Here is a 16,170-nt window from a genome sequence, read left to right on the forward strand (position 1 = left end):
TTTGCATCTAGTGAAGACCTCTTGGGAGCCATGTTCTTGTATGGTCCATGATCAGATTAACAAGGATAGTTATTTTTCTTGTGTCAACCTCGTTAAAAAATGAAACAACGTATGAGGATAGTTGCTAGTCTTGTGTCAACCTCATTAAAAATGAAACAAAGGGTGTGAGAATAGTTCTGTGTCTTGTCTCAAGCACATTAAAAAATGAAACAAGGGTCCCGAGGATAATTCTTTTACTCTGTGTTATAGACATATTTGGGCACTACAACCCCAATCTCATATGTCCATAAACCAAGGGCTTCTAAGCCCCTAAAAGTGTTGTTTCATACCCTAAAGGAATAAGGTCAGCTAATTACATAATCTCCCAGAAATTCTCCCTGAAAAACTACTCAGAACTGGTCAAAACTGGACCATACAGACTGCTTAGTGCTAAGGGTGCGATGCATCTCACCTACTACATGCAAAAAGTGTGATGCATACTAAAAAGACCTTCTGTAGGGTGCAATGAGTGAGAGCAGACAAATGGCAGAGGCAGTTGGCTAGGAGGAAACCCAAAGAATCTTCTAGAAAACTGCCCATTTGACACTTGCGTCTCTTAATTCGCCCAAGGATGAGTAAGAGATCATGAAATATCCAAGTTGAACCAAGAACTATCAGAGAAATGACACTAATGAAAATCCCAAAAATTGACTCACCTACCTACAAATATCTATATATGGATCCCTCATCCTAGAGATCAAAGGGCTAGAACTTTGTATTTTGTAAGGAAGTGCTGCTAGTTTCTTTGTGAAACATCATAGTGTTGGGTGATCTAGCTTTTCATGAGGTGAAGAGGGCTTTCATGCTGGGAGGATGGCCCTGGGTCAGACCAATGGGTTGTAATCCTCTCTTCTACTACTTCTATCAATAAAGCTATATGAGTTTTCCTCCATATTCTTGTATATAGTTGAATCTTGTATTGTTATATGCATTTGTATGGTTAATATATATCTGATCTTATATTGTTTATGGTTATATATCTCTATGCTTTGATGGTATTATGCTGCTTGGACTCTACAGGTGTTTCTTTGAAGTGAGACAAGTGAGGAAGGAGTGGCAAAGCTCTATCAAAGGAGGGAGGAAACAAGCAAGGAGCCAAGCAAAAGACTGAGGTTGGTACTCCCTGCTTCTCTCTCATCTATCTCTCATAAAGGAAAACACAAGTAACTTTAGTTTTTTCATTTCTAAGATAGCTAACCGTCTTAGTGGGACTAGCAGCTCTAAATGGACACTAGTTTTCGCGATAACACTATGTCAACCACGTTAAAAAATGGAACAACTCCCTTTTCCAAATTGAGCCTTCGATTAAGATCTCGTAAAATCCCAGTCAAGTCTTTCTTAGATCTCGAAAGTGAACCTTCATTCCATCCAGCTAGCTGAATGAAATGAAACTTGGGGGGCATGTATCTCTATTTGAGTCATTATGCTGAGGGCATGCGAACTTATAGCAAGCATAGTTTTTCGTTTCAAGCTTGTGTAAACATGAAACCAAATCTAAGTAGAGTTATCCATGGTTCAAGCTTGTGTAAAAATGAACGCATTTACATCTCGTGATCGTCGTTTTTATCAACTGATTTTTGCTAGATGAGCCTTGGTTGTTTTATTCCATCGCTACCATCTCTTTGGCCTACCATATGCTTTCACTTTGTTGTTTTTCCTTTCCTGAGGAACCGTAGTGGTGAGTGGTTTTATTAGCCAACCTCTTAACCATTACATGTTTTGAGCAGTTCCACCATTACCAGAGTCAGTTGCTACCATTTATGCCACACGTTCCTCCAGGCCTAGTCATGTTTCAGCTCTTTTCTTGACTCATAAAACTCATCTGAAAATATTTCCGAGTATTTTTCCCTTTTGACTTGTAAAAGAGAATAAAATGGGGGGTCTAATTTCAAGCTCTTTTCTGACCCTTTAAAAGAGAAAAAATAACCAAGCCCTTGTCATTTAAAACTCGTTAATGGATGCGAAACATCATGCCCCAGTATAATTTTGTCCCTTTTTAGTCTGGGATGAATTATTTACGAAAAAGGTACTCCTTGACTGAAATGGTCAAGTGGTTCTCTCAAGTATCATTTTCTACCTTTTCGTGCTCAAGAGACAGAAATGTACAGAAAGGGACCATGTGGAGTTTTTTTTTACGTGTCTTTTTCAAACTCTCTAAACATGAAAAATATACTGAGTTACACCTTTGTCAGACTCGTTAAACTATTAAATGACATCAGATTCGTCACCATGACAAACATGGACTTCTCGAGCATATGCTATCCCCTTCAAGCTTGTGATTAAAAAATAATTGGGGTACCTGCTAGAAATGGTGGGGGAAAATTCGGAAGTCTATCGGTTGTGTCGGAAGCTCACTCTTGAACATGACACATTTTGCTTCGTGTCGGGTTGGGATATCCTCCTTTGTATCGTTGACCTCCCTGGGTTTGGGTCATTCATTTTTTCCTTCCATTTGATCTCTACCACGTCATTATGACCACTGGTCCCATGGATCCAAATGTTGCAAAACTTCCAGTTGTGTCGTTGATATATTCAAGAGTTGTTCGTCTGCAGTTACACTTACCTCTGTTTCTCTGTATCGCCGAAAATAATTTTGCATCCTTTCGTCTCATGTCGATGATGTGGGAAACATTATGGCCCTCCTTTGACACAGTCTTTTCCCATCGACTTTAGCTCATTATCTAGGAAGTTGACTGAGAGACTTCCTTCTAGTACCTTAGATCTTGCATGCCCTAATGGCAAGTTCTTCACACTCGACGATAAGTTCACATCATTGGCTTTTGATCGAGTGATTTCACGGGTGCTCGAATTCAGTTGCTCTATTCATATTCCATGGATTGTACTGATAATACCTTGAGGACCATTGTCATTATTGGTGGTTTCTCTCATGCTTGTTAACAGTTTACATCATTGACTGGTAATCAAGCGACTTTCTAGCATGTTTGACATCAACACATCTATTCACATGTTAGAATTTGTACTTTGATCAGGTCGTGTTGGAGCACAAGACCCTGGACTCAGATCACAAACGTCCAGGTTGCAATGTGATGTGACATGGTTATGTTGATATGCATGTCTCTTTCAGATGGATGGTTACAACCATACCATGAGTTATCATATGTGATCCTTCTCATTATTGGGTGGCTGCAACCATACCTTGGTGTTAGATACCTATACCAATAGGTTTCATATTTCATGATTGGCTATGAAAGGACCAAATATGCTCTGCTTTGATGACTCAAAGATCACATATTTCCAAGAGAACTCAATCTATGCTTATAGCTTGGTATGAGCTTCAAATTTTGATGGATGATTCAACAGCTTAATCTGGATCATTCCATGGTTTAAATTTGCAGTTGTAGAATAGAGAAAGGAGTCTTTCCAAACTGTTTAATCTTGGCAGACAAGTAGTTCAGGTAGAGAAGAAAAGGCTCCCAACAGCTTAATCTGGGACCTTGGATGAGATAAGGGTAGAAGTAGATAGAAAAAACAAAGGAAAAGCCAGAGAAAAGAAAAGGCAAGTAAGGGTCTGCAAGTCCAAATGCATTCTCTAAGAAGAAATAAAAAATGCTAGGCAAGTAGTTGGGTAAGTAGTTGGGGTTGCAGAAAGGTTATCTTTACCATCACAGAGGTGTTAACTGGGCTTACCAAGGCAAAGTCTATCAATTGACAAGGTGTTCATCTTCATTAAGTTACAACAAGGAGCATGACTAACCTCCCTCTCCCCCTTCATTCCATAATTAACATCCCCTTATCAGCTGAGATTCATGGAGGAGGATCATGGTTTCATGGTGGTTCTTGTTCATTCAAAAGCCACATTTCTTATATAAAAATATTTTCATTTTGATCTACTCTCTAAACTAAGTAAGTTTCAAATAAGCTTAGTGCTTTCCCCCATTTACCCCTTCATCCATATTAACTCTAACACTACTATGTAAATCCCCTACATTACCTTTTCCTTTACTAATATTAACACCATGGTGTATAAACCCAAAATTTTGTATAAATATCCCTCCCCTTGGTATTATAGCCAATAAGTTCTATGTCAGGGATCAAATGGCATCTGGTCACTTTGATGAACCTAACCCTAAACCCCTCCCCTCTTCTGAAGTCATTTGGCCCTTTGGAAAGCCTCATTTGCCAAAAGAAGCCTCATAAATAACCTTGTTTTACCTATACTCCTTTCATTTGCAAAGATAACCCCTAAATACCCACTTTGTTCTTATCCAATGTATCGGGCCTGCATTATTGCGCATTGAAAACCTTTATAAATCCCCTTTACCCATAAACCCCTTTGCAAACTACCAAAAATCCCACAAAACCCACTTCTGACCACCTAAACCAAAGTTGGCGCAAGCATTTGGTTTATTTTTTAAAATACATTGAAAACCTTATGAAAACCCATGCCCCGATGGTCTTCCGCCTGGCCCACTCTCCAAAAGAAATAATTGTTTAATTCCCCACCTGCATGCATATCCCCCGAGCACATCATTACCCCGTCCACCGTCGGATCAGATCCAAGAGATCCGACGGTCCTTATTAATATCGGAGCGGCCCCCGTGACAGAGGTTTAGCGCCCGAGAAAGTGACGTTGCGTCACGTCAGGGCGCGGCCACGCGTCGCCCATTGAGGGCTCTCGGAGCAAACTCTGACAGTTGCGGGGCCGTACCCTAACCGCCCCGAGAAACCGTGGCGGCTACCCTTAACCATAACCGCTACGGCCCTAACCGCCAAGTTGCTATCCCACGTCATGCCCACGTCACCTCCACCTTGCCATCACATCAGTCCTTTGTCCGCCCCTCCGCCGACGTGGCTGCCACCGCACCATCCCCCATGGACCAATAGCATCTCGCCACGTCACCCGATGACGTCAGCTGACGTCATCCGACCTTGACCCCACCAATGACGTCATGCTGACGTCAACACAAAAAGCGCCAAAGTGCAAAAAAGTCCATATTTAGCCAAAAAACGCGTTGTTTTGTACTTTTCGTTCATTCGCTACTGTTTCCTGTGCATGCTATTTTTACGTCCAAATTGTCGCCAACCTGCTAAATCGACCAAGGAGACCTCCAGAGTACCAACCCTGCCCGCATACGCAACCTCTGCTCGTTGTTTACCAGGTATTTTTCATCTTTTGTCCTCCGTATGCCTGCAATTGTCTATAAAATTACTCAGAGAGCTTAAGGAACGAGGAAACTCACAATTTCACCGGTAATTTCCCTCTGCAAACACCCCATTTACAATTCTGAACTCCAAAAACGCTAGCAGAGCCTTGTTTGCCCGCATTGTCACAAATAAACCATATTCTGTTCACGCATTCGCGATAGCTCATTTACACTGAAATTTGCCTGCTAAGGAAGACAAAGTGAGGCCAGACCAGTAGTCCTATTCCCAATTTGAACAGTATTTCAATTACTGCTGCATCAAATCTCCCTCTGGTACCTGAGACTCAAACTGTCATTACAAAAATCACTTCTGTGCTGTGCTGCTCCCCTCAAACAGTTCACTTACAGTTTACAAGCTTAAAGAAGACCATGGAGACTCCAATTGCACTGAACATCAAGCCTCTCAATGCCCCTCACCAGGAATTAGAATGGAAAGCCCTGGGAGATATGGATTATCAAATGATAGACTGGTTTCCAATGGGCACCAAATATAATATTCAAATGCTGAATGAGTTGAAAGCCCAACACCTTAGTGGAGCAGACATCTTAGGGATTTGGGACTCAAACTTGCCCATCTACAACCTCCCCCAGGTAAATCCTATGCCAGAATTGATCTACAGATGCCAGGAGTGCTATGACCCAGGCCAGAGAGCTGTCATCAGCCCTACAGGCTCAGTCCTGTTCCATATCACCCCAGAGAGTATAAATGAGATGCTGCACTTCCATACTGCAAAGCCATTGACCCCCCTCCACATGCAAAACTTGATAAAGAAGGGGAAAAAGTTGTCAAATGACCAAGTCATCAAAATCAACCAGCTATTTGTACAACCAGGCTCTGAAGCCATCAGAACTCCTCCTATTGGATATCAGTACTTGAATGAATTGGGGAGAATGCTAGTAGATTTGATCAGCTATGTCCTAGGGTTCAAGGGACTGGAGGATGTGGATGAAATCATAATGGCAATGCTGTCAATATTCTCTCCTGGTAGGCCCCCAGCTATACATTATGATTATGCTACATACATTGCAGATAAGATCCATGACCAGCTCATGAACTTGAAGAGGGAAAGATTGTTCAGGTATACTTCATACATATACCACTTATTCTTGTTTTATCAACCAGCCAGCTTCTCTATTCCCTTGAAGCAACTCAATGCCCAGGGAAATCCAAGGTCAGTTGTGTTTTGGACCCCTGTCTTTCATTGTGCCTCTGTATCACCATACACATACTCTGAGTTCATTGACTCATTTATTCATCCAGCCATGACAGTATTGTATGGTGTTCCTCCTCCAAGGTTAACTGATGAAATGAGGAGAATTCTGCACCTGAACAAAACCTACAGCATTGGTAATTGGTACCTCTACCAAGACCACACAGTCATCAGAATATATGGCTGTGAGTTGAAGCCTTTTAGGTTGCCAAGGTATGTCCCCATGAGGCTTTTTGCCTTAGAATATTTCAGGCAGTTTGGGAATGCAGACTACCTCCACTTCCAAAGCAAGAACAAGAAATCACAGTTAAAGGTAAGGAGCCAGCTGGGCCCTTTCCTATACAACAGAAAAGAGGAGGGGTGGAAAGAGGCAAATAGTATCCTAGAGGCCCTCAGACTGCAAACTAGCTTTGAATGGATACCCTATGACCCCAATCACTTTGTCTCCCTCAGGAGGATAAAATACAAATTGGGCAGCTATTCACACATGAGGCAACCTGAGATTGAGCGGTATGCTAATACATTAAGCTGGGAAGAAGGTACCCTAGAAGAAGAAATTACTAACGAAGAGCTGCTAGAGAGAGAGGATAGAAATATTCAAAAGGAAGCTGACTTAGAGTCTTGTGGACAGGTTCCCCTCTCATACAAAAAAAAACTTGGAGCAGCTGCCTCGTCCTCAACAAAGCATCCTCAAGCTGACATGAATCCTCCACAGACAGTCAACAAGGGCAAAGAAAAGCAGGTGGAACAGCCACCTCCTATGACCGAAGAGGAAATGGAAACCCTAGTACAGCAACAAGAAGAGATGGAGCAGCAGGGTGAAGGGAAGCAGCAAGAGGAGCAGCAACAACAAAAAGAACAAAGGCAGGAACAACCTGCCCAGCAAAAGCAAACAGTGGAAGCCCCTAAATCCACTGAACAAACTAAGCCTCCAAGGCAAGAGACTTCAGCTGATGCATCCACACTCCAGACTCCACAAAAGGAGGACACCAGCAGGAAAGGGGACAAAGAAACTCCCCTTACAACGTCAGCAACTCATGGGGAGAAGAGGCAGAGACTCAATCCTCTTTCAGAGGAAGAGATGCCAATAGGGCAGCCACTGGGTATAGTCCCACCCAGCAGGGAAACATCAGCAAGTTCCTTTCAACAGGAACAGGATAGGGGAATGGGAGGAGAAGTAAGTTCCTCCAGGAAGCAAAGGGAAGGTGGGCCTAGTATCAAACAACAGTTCATTGATATTAAGATGAGAAATGAGCCCATCAAAAGACAGCTGTACAACCATCAGCTAAACATGGCTCCCACCAATCAGCAGAGACTTATGTCTGCCTATGATGTAGGGGAAGGCAAAATGATCATGAGTCATTTTATGCCCACAGCACTACAGCCCCAATCTGCCTCAGATTACCTCAGGACCAACCTGGAGGTCATCGCCAAGGATATCCACCCAATGGACAAAATAGAACTACACAAGCAAACAGGTGAGATGGTCTATGCTTCTCTGGCAGACCAGACCTTGGATAACTATAGGCTACAAAATAGCCTTAATAATACAGCCTCTCAACTGGAGTTAGAGAGGGAATCATCCCAGGCAAAGGACAACAGAATAAGGTCCTTGGAAGAAATAATCATTGAGATTGGACATGATCCCAAAGATATCAAAGGGATCCAAGAGATATTGAAGTTGAGGGATGCTGACATGGCAGCATTGAGGAGAAAGATAAAACTCGCTGCCACAATCCACCCTCAAACAGATGATGTGGCCCAGCAAAGGCATGATCAAGAGGCCACAACCCTATTGATATCTCTATACAAGGAGCTAATCCGGACTCAAGACAAACTAGGAGAATCAGAGGCTGCAAAGGCAGCACTACAGGCAGCATTAGAACAAAAAGAAGAGGGTCAAACCTCCCAGCCTCCTCCTGAAATAATCAATCTTGAAGAAGCTGCTCCAACAACTGCCCCTCCTCCTCAGCAAACAGGGCCTACAGCACCAACTACATCAACAACTGCACCAGCAACAGAACAGACTCATAGTCTGGACATGCAGAAGCTACAAAATGAAATTCAAGTCCTAGAAGCTCAAATGCTGGAGCTCAATACAGCCAAAGAATCTTTGGCTAAAATAAATGAGAGATATGATAAGAGCAAACAGAATGCAGCTAAAAAGGAACGAGAAATAAAAGCTCTAAAGAAAAGGATAGCTGAGCTTGAGAAGGAGCTCACACTAGAAAAGGTGACTGCAGAGCTAAAAGCAGTCCTTTGGGGCAATATTGGCCGGTCTATCACCAATCAGTGGCAGTACATTGAGACTATAGATGAACAAACAGTACTCATTACAAAGGCCAACAGGGAAATACACAGAGCTAGGGCCAGCCTTGGCAATATGCCTGATGCTACCACTAGAATGATAAATATTTTAAATAACAGGACAAGCTCTCAACTGGCCACCATGGGAATTGCTCACAGAACTGAGACAATCTCGATGGTTAAAAGGGTCCTGACACTACGAAACCTGGTTGGAACACTGGAAAGAAGAACCCAGGATATGCAGACTGAAATCAACAAGTTCATGGACAGATTTCAGGCATTACAGAACAGAGGTCTCCCCAGCATATTAAGCAGTGTAGGAAGACTGCTTACCCTTGAAAACTACATCAAAAGGGTTGATGCCCATGCTGCAGGACAAATTGCAAGACAGCCCAGCACTTCAGCAGAATCAGGGCCAGCATCAGGGCAAATTTTGTACAATAGGGTGGACAACCTATTTTTTATTATGAATGAGATCAATCATCTGTTTGATGTGCCTCCAAATTTCTTTAAGTATACAGAAGCAAATGAAACCATAGAGGCAATTGTGAAGCACCAATTGCCCACACAGGAAGTCTGGAAAAATTTGACACAGATAATATTGTCAAGCCAGAACCTGTAAATATTAATTTTTGTCCAGTTTATAGGTAGTCATACACAGGCAGAATTTTGGTAGATAAGTATACAAAGGAAAGACAGAGGCTGAGCCAACTCAGCAGGGCTATTCGGTCACCACAGCAGCAATCACAATCACAGGTGGCAAACCCGAGAAAATACAGCACAGCAAGCATAAAGACGCGTTCTCCAGCATTTAATCAAAGCATTCCAACCGACTCAGTGGCCTCCAAAGGCCAGAATATCTTCTGACAAAGCATAAAGACATCTCTACTTTGTATTCAATATTGTAATAACTTTCTGATTTTAATATCTTAGAAGTTGGTGAGAGTATTAAATTTGAGATAACTTAGAACTCAGATATTTTTGTAAAGACCGAGAGTATATATTTGCCCCTCGCATAAGTTTGAGGGGTTGTTGTTGATTTCTCCAAAAGAAACTCTTATGCTGTAATCCTTTCTGAAGTCTAATAAAGAAAGCGATGGAATTTCTAGGATGTCTGAAATGTTGAATGCATTCTGATGCCTGTTGATGACTGCTGGATTCCTGTGTATTTCACCATACAATAAGTCTCTGTAACTCTCCCTGTTAATTAGTTGTTTTTGTTAAAAATCCATATATGTTATCTAATTTTCAATATTAAGCAGCAAGGAAAAAGAATAACTTTCAGGATTTATTCACTGAGTACCCTGAGTTCAATCTGTGTTGTTTATGAATGTTTTTTCTTCATCTATAATCTAGATGAGTGCAATTCTTAAATGCTGCACTTTCAGAATACATCTTTCACAGTGGCCTTTGTCACAGGAATTCAAGCTTTGCTCCTGTGTAGTGTGTTCACTTTCACCTCACCAACTTCATAGAAAATTCTTAATTGCTTTATGTTGGTTGACACACATCACCATTCAAGCTAATTTTGTTTGTCTAAAAATACACAATAGGCCCTGCAGTTTGAACAACACCAGACCTGTATATCAAGTCATTTCACAACATCCAGACTCCATTGCCCAATGGTATTTCACTATCTAAACACTACATCATAAGACCTGAAAGAAATCCTTCAACCAAAACATAAACCAAAACCTGAGCATAATAGCTAGCCTAAAACACCATCATAACAGAGACAAATCATAAAGAGAGAGCCCTCTCTGATTACAGTTTGGCTAGAAACTGTGATCCAAAGACTGGTTAGTGGTTACCCCGGCCGTATTCCCTTGGGAGTCATAGGGAACAACCTGGGTGTTAACATAATTGGCGACTCCACTGGGGACTTCTTAGGATTTTTAAATTACTATCTATCTTCCAAAGCTACCATCAAGCCTGAAACCAGCCAAGAGGCCTTAGAACTGTTTCTGTACCACAGTGACAGCTTTAGGGAAGAGCTAGTTAGGGAATCTTCATCTTAGCTTTGAAACATATATAGCCATTCCAAAATCTTCATCCAGTCCTTGCATATATAAACTTCCTATAAAAGTCCTGAAAAAACAGTTAGAAGCTGGCTCCTAAGAAAAATCCTCGACATACTAGGGCTAATCCTGACCCAAACCCACCCATCATTGTTGATAATCCAAATACCATCCCTAGAAACATCAGGAAGCAACAAAAGCAGGATCAGCCTGCTGTTTTGACCTCAGTTGCAGATTTTCCCAACCTTTCTACTCCACTTAAAGTCCTCTTTAGGTCTGTTCCAAGTTCCCCTAGTTCACCATCTACATCTCAAGATTCCCCTCCCCCATCTTCATCCACTGCACATATCCCCTTGAACCACACTTTAGGTTCAGCTTCACCTGTTACCCCTGTAGTTCCCACTGTTCCTATTATCCCAGCAGCACCTATTAACACATTCAACCCTCCTAATATGGCAAATAGGTATGCACCTTTGCAGCTACCTGCTAACCCTGCAGCTCTGCCCCAGGATTACCAAACCAAAATCACATATTTTGACTCCACTGGCCATTACTCTGCTATTCAACATGCTAAGAGGATGCAAGATCACTTTGAAAACTATGAGATAGATGATGACAGTGTGAGGATGAGAATTTTTGTCCAAAGCCTGACAGGTGATGTTAGAACCTGGTTCAGGTCGATTGCTGCAAATACTATCACAACCCCTGATGAGCTTTATCAGGCCTTTATTACCAGATGGGAAAAGAAGAAAGATCCCCTGCACATACTTGGTGAATATGAAACAATCAAGAGAGGTCCTCAAGAGACTGTTCTGGAGTATTGCGCTAGATTCAACAATGTGTACAATGCAATACCACAAAACTTGAGACCCCCCCGTGATTTGGCCTTGTACAAATTCCCTGATGGATTTGATTCTGAAATAGCATTTCAGTTGAGGGAAAGAGAACCTGAAACCCTTGAAGATGCTCAAAAGGCTGCTGTCACTGTAGAAGCAAACTTGATTGCCAAAAGAAACAGGGCAAGGTTAGAAAAGAGAAGCATATACAAAGAAGAACCCACAGCCTTTGATCAAAAACTTGATGCCATACTCAATAGCATGAAGAGGCTCGGTGATAGAGTGGAATCAGTTGAAAGAAAAGCATCATGGGAAGCTCCACACAATAACCCTTCTAGAAATCCAAATTTTAGGAAGAACCCAAACACAAACAATGGTAGGACTAATGCTGATCCGGAAATCAGACCTCCATTTCAGGAAAACTATGCTGAAACTTCCACATTGACTGAGCCAAATGAAGATCCTGAGATTAATTTGATAGGGCTAGACGGTGAAAGTCAAGTTTTCTTAACACAAGAAGATCATGAGGATGAGGAAATCAAACTGTTCCAAACTAAGTCAGGTGAATCCTTTGACTTTAAACAAGGCTATGACACTGCTGTTTATGAAGTCCATAAACAATACAAGCTGAGGAGCAGAACTGTGAATATCAACCAGCCTGAAAAGAAAAAGGAAAATCAGCAGCCTGAAAAGGCTATAGTCACAGAACCTAGTGATCAACCAAACTTACCTACCAAAGAAGTGATTGTTGAAGAAATCACTGAACCACTGCCCTCAAGACAGCAGTCTTTGGACACTTCATCTTCTCATCCTAATTCAAATATTACTCCTCAAGAAATGACTAACAAGGATAAATCCCAAAGACAAAATAAAAATCAAGAAGAAGATGTAATGAACAAGGAGAGAACTCTCACCTACAACCCTAAAACCCAGTCTGAAAAACCTTTTGATCTTGAAACAGAAATTAGCAAAATAAAAATAGCTATTCCTCTCTCGGAATTAGCCAAGCATGACGGCTATAAATTGCAAATCAAAAGGTCCCTACAACTCACTAGCAACAAAGATGATGTCAATGTACTGGATGACACCCCAGAACTCCTTTTTGGCCCAGAAGTAGATGGAAAAACAGTAGTCACAGGGGTGCTGCCTTTCTATGTCAGTTTACATATTCATGACAAAGTACTACATAATGCAATGTTTGACTCAGGTGCCTCTCACAATCTTATGCCAAAAGCAGTCATGGAAAGATTGAATTTAGACATAACAAGACCATACAAGGATCTGTTTTCCTTTGACTCCAGCCAAGTCAAGTGTTTAGGCCTAATAAAAGACTTATGTGTGTCTCTAGTTCAATACCCAAACAAGACAATCCTAATGGATGTGGTAGTTGCTGATATCCCACCTAAGTATGGAATGTTGTTATCAAGATCATGGGGAGCCAAACTCCAAGGTTCCCTACAATTAGACATGTCATATGCCACCATCTCTGTGTTTGGGCAACCAAAAAGACTATACAGAGAAACACTGATGAAGTACATGGTCAGCAGTGAAGAAAAACCTCAAAATTTTCCTATATATGCTGTCCATTCAGACATAGACTCATACATTCTCTTCAATGATACAACTACTCCCTCAAAAGGTGAAGTTGAAACCAAGATATTCATACAGGAGGGAGATGCAATGGAGAGTAGTATCACTCATGAAACAACAGTCAAACAAACATTTGATAGTGCTGCTGCCTTAGTTGTCAAGAACATCCAATTGAATGATGGAACTGTCCTAGAAGACAAGCCAGATAAAAAACCACAACTGCTACTTACACTACCAGCCCAAGAACAGATCATAAAACCTCCTCCCCAACAGAATATTCTATGGTTCCTTGAATTTGATGGCTCAGTCAACAAATTAGGGGCAGGAGCTGGAGTTTGGGTACACAATAAGGAAAATAGTTATGCAGAAGGCCGAGCCTATAGATTGAATTTCAGATGTACCAATAACATGGCAGAATATGAAGCCCTTCTACTAGGACTCAAGTTGGTAAAATTCTTACAAGCTGCCAGGGTTTCAATCATGGGAGATTCAGATTTAGTTATCCAACAAGTGAAAGGAAACTTTGTCACCAATGACAAAAGACTAAGGACCTATAGGTCTGCTGTTGCCGAGGTACTAAACTTCTTCTCTGAATTCCAAATTACTAAAATTCCCAGAACCCAAAATCTACATGCTCATAGTTTAGCCACCTTTGCAAGTACCTGCAAATTGCCCTTTGAACCCCACCATTGCTTCACGGCTGAAACAAAACACAGACCCTCCATACCAAACAACATCAATGATTGGCAAGTATTTGAAGATGACAAGCAAATAAACCAGTTTTTAACTCTGCAGCAAGAATTTGCAGGATTAAACATTGACAATGAGACAGCAAGTCAATCACAAATACTTGAGACAGCAAGTCAATCACAAATACTTGATGGAGCAAGTCCATCACAAATACAGTTTAAACAGTCTGCTCAGCCAATATCACCTAGGACTGCAAAACAGATGCTGAATCCAACTATTTTCAATATAGAAAACATCCAACAAATTCAACAAGTTGACTGGGAAAAGGGGGTGTCCAATACCGAAACTGAGATCATTGAGCTAAAGGACAATTTTCTACCAATAGGCCTAACCCCACTAGAAGACATCTTTGATTCAAATGACATTCCCAGGAAGCCTAAAATGCAGCCCCTGAATGCAGCCATTGAAGAGTGCAACATAGGTACAATTGACAAACCCAAAATAATTAAATTATCGGCTTCCTTACCTCCTGACCAAAAGCCAAAATACATTGACCTCTTCAAAGAGTTCCAGGATGTTTTTGCATGGAGCTATGAGGACCTAAAGTCCTATGACACCTCTGTAATCCAACACACCATCCCCCTCAAACCTGATCAAAAGCCCTTTAAACAAAAACTGAGGAGAACCAATCCTATGCTTCTACTAGCAATGGAACAAGAGGTACATAAAATGTTCAAAGCAGGCATCATAGCACCAATCAGATTTTCTGAATGGATTTCCAACTTAGTCCCTACAAGAAAGAAGACAGGTGAGATCAGGCTGTGTGTGGACTTAAGGAATCTAAACCAAGTATCCTTAAAAGATAACTACCCCTTACCCAAGATGGACCACATTCTTCAAAGGGTGGTAGGAGCCTCAAGGATCTCATTACTGGATGGATTTTCAGGTTTCAACCAGATCTTAGTTCACCCTGATGATCAGGACAAAACAGCATTTACAACCCCATGGGGAACTTTCAAATATGTAAAAATGCCTTTTGGATTGAAGAATGCAGGGGCAACCTTTCAAAGAGCAATGGATATTGCCTTTGCCAAGGAAATTCATGACTTTTTAGTCATTTATTTAGATGACCTTACACCTTTCTCAAAATCAGACCAAGAACATATAAAACATCTGAGACAGATCTTCTTAAAATGCAGAAAATATGGAATTTCCTTAAATCCTAAGAAATCATTATTTGGTTTAGAAGAAGGCAAGCTCTTAGGACACATCATCTCAAAAGATGGCATTAGAATAGACCCAGATAGGATACAATCTATCCTGCAAATGCCTCACCCAAGGAATGTCAAAGAATTACAAGGGTTCTTAGGAAAAATCAATTTCTTGAGAAGGTTTATCCCAAACCTAGCAGAGCTAACCAGATTATTAAATAACATGCTGAAAAAGGATTCTAAAGTGAAGTGGACTGTTGAAGCCAATCAAGCATTTGAAGGTATAAAATTGGCCCTTACCCAGACCCCAGTCTTGACCAATCCTCAGTTTGACAGAGAATTTATCATTTTCTCTTTTGCTTCCCAACATACTATTGCTGCTGTTTTATTACAAAAGGATGACCAAGGAAATGAGAAGCCAATTGCTTTCTTTAGCAAAGCTCTCAGAGATGCACCTTTGAAATATCAAATCATGGAAAAAAAAGCTTATGCTTTAGTCAAAGCAATCAAAGACTTTAGGATTTATATCCTTTATTCCCATGTCAAAGCATATGTGCCGAGTCCTATTGTCAAAGACATTCTCACCCAAGAAAATTTAGAAGGCAGAAGAGGAAAATGGATTGCCAACATCTTGGAATTTGACATTGAGATAAAACCTACAAAACTAATAAAAGGGCAAGGCTTGGCCAAATTAATGACAGAAACAAATTTTCAAGCTTTAGACATCAATCATCTGGACAGTGAAACAGAGCTGGCGACTCCAAAGATCAATGTAGCCTTTGAACAATCCCCCTGGTACTCTGATATCTGTTATGTGTTACAAAACCTGTGTGCTCCCCCAGGACTGTCCAAAATGAAAACATCAAGATTTTGTGTGATGGATGGTAATTTGCTTTGGAAAAACCATGAAGGTATATTGCTGCACTGTTTAATTGAAAATGAAATTAACAATATCATGCAAGAGTTTCATGCAGGAGACTCTGGTGGACACTTGTACTGGAAGTCCACTGTGGATAAAATACTAAGGGCTGGATACTACTGGCCCACCATGTTCTCTGATGTCAAGAAATTTATCACATCATGTCATAAATGCCAAGTGTTTG

The sequence above is a fragment of the Pinus tabuliformis genome, chromosome 1_2 (assembly GCF_031772625.1).
Source record: "Pinus tabuliformis cultivar Carrire ecotype Pingquan chromosome 1_2, CPIR1, whole genome shotgun sequence".
Classification (NCBI taxonomy): domain Eukaryota; kingdom Viridiplantae; phylum Streptophyta; class Pinopsida; order Pinales; family Pinaceae; genus Pinus; species Pinus tabuliformis.